Consider the following 9,994-nt stretch of genomic DNA (forward strand, 5'->3'; position numbering starts at 1 on the left):
GTGTCCCCCTGAAGTATATAGTAACTCCCACTGTGTCTCCTGAAGTATATAGTAACTCCCACTGTGTCTCCTGAAGTATATAGTAACTCCCACTGTGTCCCCTGAAGGATATAGTAACTCTCACTGTGTCCCCTGAAGTATATAGTAACTCCCACTGTGTCCCCTGAAGTATATAGTAACTCCCACTGTGTCCCCTAAGGATATAGTAACTCTCACTGTGTCCCCTGAAGTATATAGTAACTCTCACTGTGTCCCCTGAAGTATATAGTAACTCCCACTGTGTCTCCCTGAAGTATATAGTAACTCCCACTGTGTCTCCTGAAGTATATAGTAACTCCCACTGTGTCCCCTGTAGTATATAGTAACTCCCACTGTGTCCCCAGAAGTATATAGTAACTCCTACTGTGTCCCCTGAAGTATATAGTAACTCCTGCTGTGTCCCCCTGAAGTATATAGTAACTCCCACTGTGTCTCCTGAAGTATATAGTAACTCCCACTGTGTCCCCTGAAGGATATAGTAACTCTCACTGTGTCCCCTGAAGTATAAAGTAACTCCCACTGTGTCCCCTGAAGTATATAGTAACTCCCACTGTGTCCCCTGAAGTATATAGTAACTCCCACTGTGTCCCCTGAAGTATATAGTAACTCTCACTGTGTCCCCTGAAGGATATAGTAACTCCTGCTGTGTCCCCTGAAGTATATAGTAACCCCCACTGTGTCTCCTGAAGTATATAGTAACTCTCACTGTGTTCCCTGAAGTATATAGTAACTCCCACTGTGTCCTCTGAAGTATATAGTAACTCACACTGTGTCCCCTGAAGTATATAGTAACTCCCACTGTGTCCCCTGAAGTATATAGTAACTCCCACTGTGTCCCCTGAAGTATATAGTAACTCCCACTGTGTCCCCTGAAGTATATAGTAACTCCCACTGTGACTGTTGAGACACAATTAGCTCCTAGCAGGCTATAACTACCCCTCCCCCTTACTACAATAAATACTTAAATAATAACTGACACAACAACAATTTAACTTTTCCGTGGGTGGGGATCGGCCACAGCTTTATTTATAAAATTACTTATATAAATAACAATTTAACTGTAACAAAGACACCGATTGGCTTCTTACCAACCCGAGAGGTGCTGCCACACCGTCCTGTGTGGAGGTCTACCCCGGGTTGACCCCGCTTTCACCGTCTTCTTACCGCCAAGCTGTGACTTACAATAAACAAAGATACAAAAAGGGAGGAAGGGAGGGCAAAACTCCGGGTCCTGGGCAGATTGAGGGGGGAAGGGAGGCACCACAGCTATAAATACCCAGGGGAGGGCCTCTGAAAGCCCGGGAAACTATTAAACCCCTGATTGGTGCACTCCTTCCCCCCCCCCCACCCATGGGACATACCACTATAGTTACCAACAAGTCTTACAGGCGGGGGAGGGGGCTAAAAACCTTGCCTGTACATTTCTTAACCCCTTAACTGCTCACCAGTCAGGGGGCAAGCTAGTTATGCACAGCTTGCCCCTCCAGTCCCCTGAAGTATATAGTAACTCTCACTGTGTCCCCTGAAGTATATAGTAACTCCCACTGTGTCTCCTGAAGTATATAGTAACTCCCACTGTGTCCTCTGAAGTATATAGTAACTCCCACTGTGTCCTCTGAAGTATATAGTAACTCTCACTGTGTCCCCTGAAGTATATAGTAACTCCTGCTGTGTCATCTGAAGTATATAGTAACCCCCAATGTGTCCCCTGAAGTATATAGTAACTCCCATTGTGTCCCCAGAAGTATATAGTAACTCCTACTGTGTCCCATGAAGTATATAGTAACTCCTGCTGTGTCCCCCTGAAGTATATAGTAACTCCCACTGTGTCTCCTGAAGTATATAGTAACTCCCACTGTGTCCTCTGAAGTATATAGTAACTCTCACTGTGTCCTCTGAAGGATATAGTAACTCCTGCTGTGTCCCCCGAAGTATATAGTAAAGCCCACTGTGTCCCCTGAAGTATATAGTAACTCCCACTGTGTCCCCTGAAGGATATAGTAACTCCCACTGTGTCCCCTGAAGGATATAGTAACTCTCACTGTGTCCCCTGAAGGATATAGTAACTCCTGCTGTGTCCCCTGAAGTATATAGTAACTCCCACTGTGTCCCCTGAAGTATATAGTAACTCTCACTGTGTCCCCTGAAGTATATAGTAACTCCCACTGTGTCCTCTGAAGTGTATAGTAACTCCCACTGTGTCCCCTGAAGTATATAGTAACTCCCACTGTGTCCCCTGAAGTATATAGTAACTCCCACTGTGTCCCCTGAAGTATATAGTAACTCCTGCTGTGTCCCCTGAAGAATATAGTAACTTTCACTGTTCGCCCCTAAAACTCGCTGATAGACATAAAATAATGCACCCAGAGAGAAATGTTGAAATGCTGCGATACTCCACATGTGAAGTTATATCTAAGGCACTTTTGTACTTGATCACAGATTGGGTCTGATTAGATACAGTGTCTTGCCACAAGAAGAAATGAAAATGCAGGCTTGAGGCCTCCAGGTGTCCTGGATACTGGATCTGAGGTGGCTGTGCTTGGATGTGCCTCAGCAAAGGTCTGGTGTAAGAGAGAGATTGTAATGGCTGCCCCTCTTATAAAGGGGGGCAGAGCAAGACACCCATTGGTCAAGCTGCAGGTCACCTGGTTAGCTGGTGCTCTCTGGGTAACATAACATATCATTTGAACATAACAGGTGATACCTTCAAAGGTCCTTAAAGGGGTACTCTGGTGGAAAACTTTCTTTTTTTAATCAACTGGTGCCAGAAAGTCAAACAGATTTGTAAATTACTTCTATTAAAAAAATCTTAACCCTTCCAGTACTTATTAGCTGCTGAATACTAGAGAGGAAATTCTTTTCTTTTTTTGAAGACAGAGCTCTCTGCTGACATCACGAGCACAGTGCTCTCTGCTGACATCATGACCACAGTGCTCTCTGCTGACATCTCTGTCCATTGTAAGAACTGTCCAGAGTAGGAAAAAATCTCCATAGCAAACATCTGCTACTCTGGACAGTTCCTAAAATGGACAGAGATGTCGGCAGAGAGCACTGTGGTCATGACGTCAGCAGAGAGCACTGTGTTCCAAAAAGAAAAGAATCTCCTCTGTAGTATTCAGCAGTGATAAGTACTGGAAGGCTTAACATTTTTTAGTAGAAGTAATTTTCAAATCTGTTTAACTTTCTGGCACCAGTTGATAAAAAAAAAAAAAAGGTTTTCCACCGGCGTACCCCTTTAACCCCTTCCTGACCTATGACATACCTGTACGTCATGAGTGGGAAGGTGTGCCCGACCCATGACATACAGGTACGTCATGAACATTTTTGCAGCTACTCGCGGCATCCCGCAGCGCCCGGTAAGATGGTGGCTATCACTGATAGCCAGCCATCTTACCATGCGACCACGGGGGGTTTCATCCCCCCCCCCCAGCGATCGCTGCTATCAGCTGGTCAAATCTGACTAGCTGATAGCAGTGTTTCACTGTGAGAATACTTAGCAGCGCGGTGTGTGAGTCGGGATCACGGGGATCGGGACACACACCGCTCTGCTAAGTGTCCCTTACCCGTCCCCCGGCATCACTTACCCGGCCATGCGGTGTCCCGAGCGTTCCCGCTGCGAGCGGCGTCCTCCAGGCGGTCCCGGGGGTGGTGCGTCCCCGGCGGTGAGTTTGCAGCAGCAGGGCGGCATCTTCATTGGCAGCAGTGAGATCGCCGTATAGCGATCTCACTGCTGCCTCTGGGAGTTTCAAAACTGCAACTCCCAGCATGCCCAGACAGCCTTTGGCTTTCTGGGCATGCTGGGAGTTGTAGTTTTGCAACATCTGGAGGTCCACAGTTTGGAGACCACTGTATAATGGTCTCCAATCTGTGCTCTTCCAGATGTTGCAAAACTACAAATCTCAGCATGCTCAGTCTGTCCAGGCATGCTGGGAGTTGTAGTTCTGTAACATCTGGAAGAGCACAGATTGGAGACCATTATACAGTGGTCTCCAAACTGTGGACCTCCAGATGTTGCAAAACTACAACTCCCAGAATGCCTGGACTGCCCAAGCATGCTGGAAGTTGTAGTTCGGCAACATCTGATCCTTCAGATATTGCCGAACTACAACTTCCAGCATGCCTGGGCAGTCTGGGCATGCTGGGAGTTGTAGTTTTGCAACAACTGGAGGCACACTAGTTGGGAAACATTGTCCTTTTCCTACCTCAGTGCCTCCAGCTGTTGCAATTGTTGCAAAACTATAACTCCCAGCATGCACTGACAGACCATGCATGCTGGGAGCTGTAGTTTTGCAACAGCTGGAGGCACACTGGTTTGGAAACACTAAGTTTGGTTGTAAAACACTTGAAAGTTTATTACTTAACTCAGTGTTTCCAAACCAGTGTGCCTCCAGCCTTTGCAAAACTACAACTCCCAGCATGCACGGACAGCCAAAGGGCATTCTCGGAGTTTGCAACAGCTGGATGTTTGCCCCCTCCCCCCAATGTGAATGTACAGGGTACACTCACATGGGCGGAGGTTTACAGTGAGTGCTGCAAGTTTGAGATGGCGCAAATTTTGCGCTGCAGCTCAAAATTCCAGCGGCAAACTTGCAGTGAACCTCTGCCCATGTGACTGTACCCTAAAAACACTACACTAACATTAACCTAAAACAAAAAGTAAAAAACACTACATATACACATACCCCTACACAGCCCCCCTCCCCCAAAAAAATGAAAAACGTCTGGTACGCTACTGTTTCCAAAACGGAGCCTCCAGCTGTTGCTAAATAACAACTCCCAGTATTGCCGGACAGCCATTGACTGTCCAGGCATGCTGGGAGTTTTGCAACAGCTGGAGGCACCCTGTTTGGGAATCATTGGCATAGAATACCCCTATGTCCACCCCTATGCAAATCCCTAATTCAGGCCTCAAATGCGCATGGCGCTCTCTCACTTTGGAGCCCTGTCGTATTTCAGGGCAACAGTTTTGGGACACATATGGGGTATCGCCGTACTCGGGAGAAATTGCCTTACAAATTTTGGGGGGCTTTTTCTTCTTTAACCCCTTATGAAAAGGTGAAGTTGGGGTCTACACCAGCATGTTAGTGTAAAAATATAAATTTTTTACACTGACATGCTGGTGTTGCCCTATACTTTTCATTTTCACAAGAGGTAAAAGGGAAAAAAGACCCTCTAAATTTGTAATGCAATTTCTCCCGAGTACGGAGATACCCCATATGTGGGCGCAAAGTGCTCTGGGGGCGCACAATAAGGCCCAGAAGGGAGAGTGCGCCATGTACATTTGAGGTGATTTGCACAGGGGTGGCTGATTGTTACAGCAGTTCTGACAAACCCAAAACAATAAATATCCATATGTGACCCCATTTTGGAAACTACACCCCCCAGGGAATGTAATAAGGGGTGCAGTGAGAATTTACACCCCACTGGTGTATGACAGATTTTTGGAACAGTGGTCCGTGAAAATGAAAAATAAAATTTTTCATTTGCACAGTCCACTGTTTCAAATATCTGTCAAACGCCAGTGGGGTGTAAATGCTCACTGCACCCCTTATTAAATTCCATGAGGGGTGTAGTTTCCAAAATGGGGTCACATGTGGGGGGTCCACTGTTCTGGCACCATAGGGGCTTCCTAAATGGGACATGCCCCCCAAAAACCATTTCAGAAAAACTCACTCTCCAAAATCCCATTGTCGCTCCATCCCTTCTGAGCCCTCTACTGCGCCCACCGAACAATTTACATACGCATATGAGGTATTTCCTTACTCGAGAGAAATTGGGTTACAAATTTTAGGGTGATTTCTCTCCTTTTACCCCTTGTAAAAATTCAAAAATTGGGTCTACAAGAAAATGCGAGTGTAAAAAATGAAGATTTAGAATTTTCTCCTTCATTTTGCTGCTATTCCTGTGAAACACCTAAAGGGTTAAAACACTTACTGAATGTCACTTTGAATACTTTGGGGGGTGCAGTTTTTATAATGGGGTCATTTATGGGGTATTTCTAATATGAAGACCCTTAAAATCCACTTCCAACCTGAACTAGGCCCTGAAAAAGTACGATTTAGAAAATCTTGAGAAAAATTGGAAAATTGCTGCGGAACTTTGAAGCCCCCTGATGTCTTCCAAAAGTAAAAACGTGTAAAAATTTTTATGCAAACATAAAGTAGACATATTGTATATGTGAATCAATATGTAATTTATTTGGAATATCCATTTTCCTTTCAAGCAGAGACTTTCAAAGTTAAAAAAATGCTAAATTTTCTAAATTTTCATGAAATTTTTAGATTTTTTACCAAGAAAGGATGCAAATATCACCAATAACATAAAGTAGAATATGTCACGAAAAAACAATCTCGGAATCAGAATGATAAGTAAAAGCATTCCAGAGTTATTAATGTTTAAAGTGACAGTGGTCAGATTTTCAAAAAATGCCCAGGTCATGAAGGTGAAAATGGGCTGGGTCATGAAGGGGTTAAAGGTGCATAACATTATGCACTATATTTACAACACTATACATAACATTAGACTTACTACTATGGGGGAGACGCTGCAGGAGAGCCCCTAGGACAATGAGGGACTCAATCTGAAAGTAGTGATGTCGCGAACATAAAATTTTAGGCATCACATAGTTAGAGCCCCCCCTTTAGGCAGCCCATAGAGCCCCCCTTTAGGCAGCACATAGATTCCCCCATATTAGGCAGCACATAGTTAGAGCCTCCCTTTAGGCAGCACATAGAGCCCCCTTTAGGCAGCACATATTTAGATACCCCCTTTAGGCAACACATAGATTCCCCCATATTAGGCAGCACATAGTTAGAGCCCCCCTTTAGGCAGCACTGGTTTTATTTCACAGCCAAAAAAGGTATTTTTTTATTTTTTTATTTGAACAACTGTCACACCAAATGTGATTTGCACTAGTGTGACAATGAGCAAAAAAGGTTGCCAGCGGAGTTCCCCTTTTAAGCAGAGGTCCCCAACCTGGGTGCCTCCAGCAGTTGCAAGACACACGGACTGAACTTATAGCCCTTTTAATACTATAGTTAGTTGCTTGAAGGAAATTAAGTTTTACACCGGAGTACTCCTTTTAACCAGCGGTTCCCTCCCAACCAGGGTGCCTCCAGCTGTTGCAAGACACGTGGACTGAACTTATAGCCCTTTTAATACTGTAGTTAGTTGCTTGAAGGAACTTAAGTTTTACACTGGAGTACCCCTTTAAACCAGTGGTTCCCTCCCAACCAGGGTGCCTCCAGCTGTTGCAAGACACACGGACTGATATTTGAGCCCTAAAAAGGGCTTTTTTGGGTGCTGTCCTTAAAGCAGATGTTAGACTAGTGCTTTAGGAGTAAAGTGACCCTGAATACACCAACTAGCAGCAACCTAGCTATCCCTTCCCCTATACAGCAGGAGCAGCTTCTCTGTCCCTCCACTTTCTAAGCCTGCGGCATGCAGGTAAGGTAAAATGAAGGTAAAATGGCGTCCGTGCAGGAGGTAGGAGGGTCTGGAAGGGAGGGACTGCTGCTGATTGGCTGTAATGTGTCTGCTGACTCTGACTCACAGGGTCAAAGTTTACCGCAATGTTAAAGTATAGGGGGCGAATCGAACTTCACATATGTTCGCCCGGCGATGCGAACGCGAACATGCTAAGTTCGCCGGGAACTGTTCGCCGGCGAACAATTCGCGACATCTCTACCTGACAGGGCCTAAGTATTGTACAGGATTGTATCCCATACTGGGACATCACATCTCTAATATTGTAATCACATATACCATCATTACATTCACACACAGAAAGTTTAATTTGATTCCAATAACTTCTTCTTGGTGCGTTATATTTTGTTTTGCCTTAATTCTGAAATGTTGTAGGGGGCATCCATCTATGTTATGTCCATCATAAGTGCTATTGGTTACTGATTGCTTACTAAACTTTTTAGAGCCACAGAGCTGGTTTTACATGATTTTGGTGGAATAATAAAACATATAAATGACAACCTATAAAGTGTAATCTTCATTTTATCCTGTGGAGTGGTGATAAGCATTATTCTTGGCAAAGCACAGGATAGCTCCACTGTTCTACCCACATTGGCTGAGTCTTGCACCGATCCTTTTACTTTGTGATGTCCCAGGTTGATGTGAATTGGTGTATACTGCACCGCATACACAGATGTAGTCCACGCCAAGTGTTTCTTTAAAAAAAAACTTTCTCTGTGGAGGCACAATCCAGGTGCTACATACTGTACTCAGGCTCCAACATAGCAAAGCTTGAAACCAACTTCACCATCTGCAAGGCCAATAGCCCGGTTACTAACCGAGCCAAACCCCCTCCCCCAAATCCATCAGCACCTCCATTTTCCCTATAGATGTCATAATCGCATTGATTATGGAATATAAAGGGTCAAAGGTGAACATCAGCATGATCGCCGATTTCTGCCATTAGGAATGAGTTCCATGAGTCCCAGGCTCCCAGAACACACCCAATATGAAGCGAGCACAGCTCCTTAGGGGTTAACACTGTCTTTGCCTCTCAGGGTCCAGGTTGTACAATGTCACAACAACAAACTGGGGGCTAAGAACTGGTATAACGTCTTTGGGTAAATTCACACGAGCTTATTTCCTGTGGAATTTGCTTCCATTGACTTTGATAGGTCTGTGAAGAATTCGCAAATCTGCCACTATAACAGATTTTCCTCTGATCCACTGAAGTCAATGGTAGCAAAATCTGCAAAAAATACGCCCGTGTGAATGACCTGATGAGGAAGAAATTATAAACGGGGATCAGGAAAAAAGCTAATATATTAAACAAATTCTTCTCCACTATATTCACCATGGAAAATGAAATGCCTGGTGAAATACAGCAAGATAAGGTAAACTCCCCAGTGCAGGTCACCTGTCTAACTCAGGAAGAAGCACAGGTCACCTGTCTAACTCAGGAAGAAGTACAGTGCCGCCTACAAAAAATCTAAATAGACAAATCACCAGGTCCAGATGGCATTCACCCCCGTGTTCTAAAGGAATTCAGTAATGTAATAGATAGACCCCTATTTCGACTCTATAGTAACAGGGACTGTTCCCCAGGACTGGCGCATGGCAAATGTGGTGCCAATATTTTAAAAGGGGTAATAAAGGTGACCCTGGGAATTATAGGCTTGTTAGTTTAGCCTCCGTTGTATGTAAATTGTTTGAGGTATTTCTAAGGGATACTTTTTTGGAGTATCTTCATAAAAATAAATGTATGACCCCATATCAGCATGGCTTTATGAAGGATCGGTCCTGTCAAACTAACCTGATCAGCTTTTATGAGGAGATGAGCTTCAGATTGGACCAGGAAAAATCGCTGGATGTCGTCTATATGGGTTTTTCCAAAGCATTTGATACAGTGCCACATAAAAGGTTGGTACATAAAATGAGAAGGATGGGGCTGGGGGTGAAATGTGTTTAAGTGGGTAAGTAACTGGCTCAGTGATAGGAAACAGAGGGTGGTTATTAATGGTACTTATTCTGATTGGGTGACTGTTACTAGTGGGGACCACAGGGGTCCATCTTGGGTCCTGATCTATTTAATATATTCATTAATGACCTTGGCAAAAGCATGATGACTTTTAACTCCCAAGTTTTAGTGCCCCGGGCCCCGGAGTGTGGGTACAAAGGACCAAATCTTACAAGGAGTCACAAGTCACATGGCAGCACAAGGACAGAGCCTGGAGGTTGCATCAGTATGAGGAGACCATATAGTGGCTGAATGACTGCCTGGAGTTTGTGGCAGCATAGGGAGACCATATAGTGTCTGAATGGCACAACCTGGAGGTGGCTGAAGCATGAGAATTCCATGTAGTGGCTGAATAGCACAGCCTGGAGGTGGCATCAGGAGTCCTGAAAGTGACCCTAATGCAAGGAATTTCTGAAACTGGGGACCAGCACCTTAATTATGTTAAGCAGTATCCATGACAGCACAATGAGAGAG

The sequence above is a fragment of the Hyla sarda genome, chromosome 11 (genome assembly GCF_029499605.1).
Source record: "Hyla sarda isolate aHylSar1 chromosome 11, aHylSar1.hap1, whole genome shotgun sequence".
Lineage (NCBI taxonomy): Eukaryota > Metazoa > Chordata > Amphibia > Anura > Hylidae > Hyla > Hyla sarda.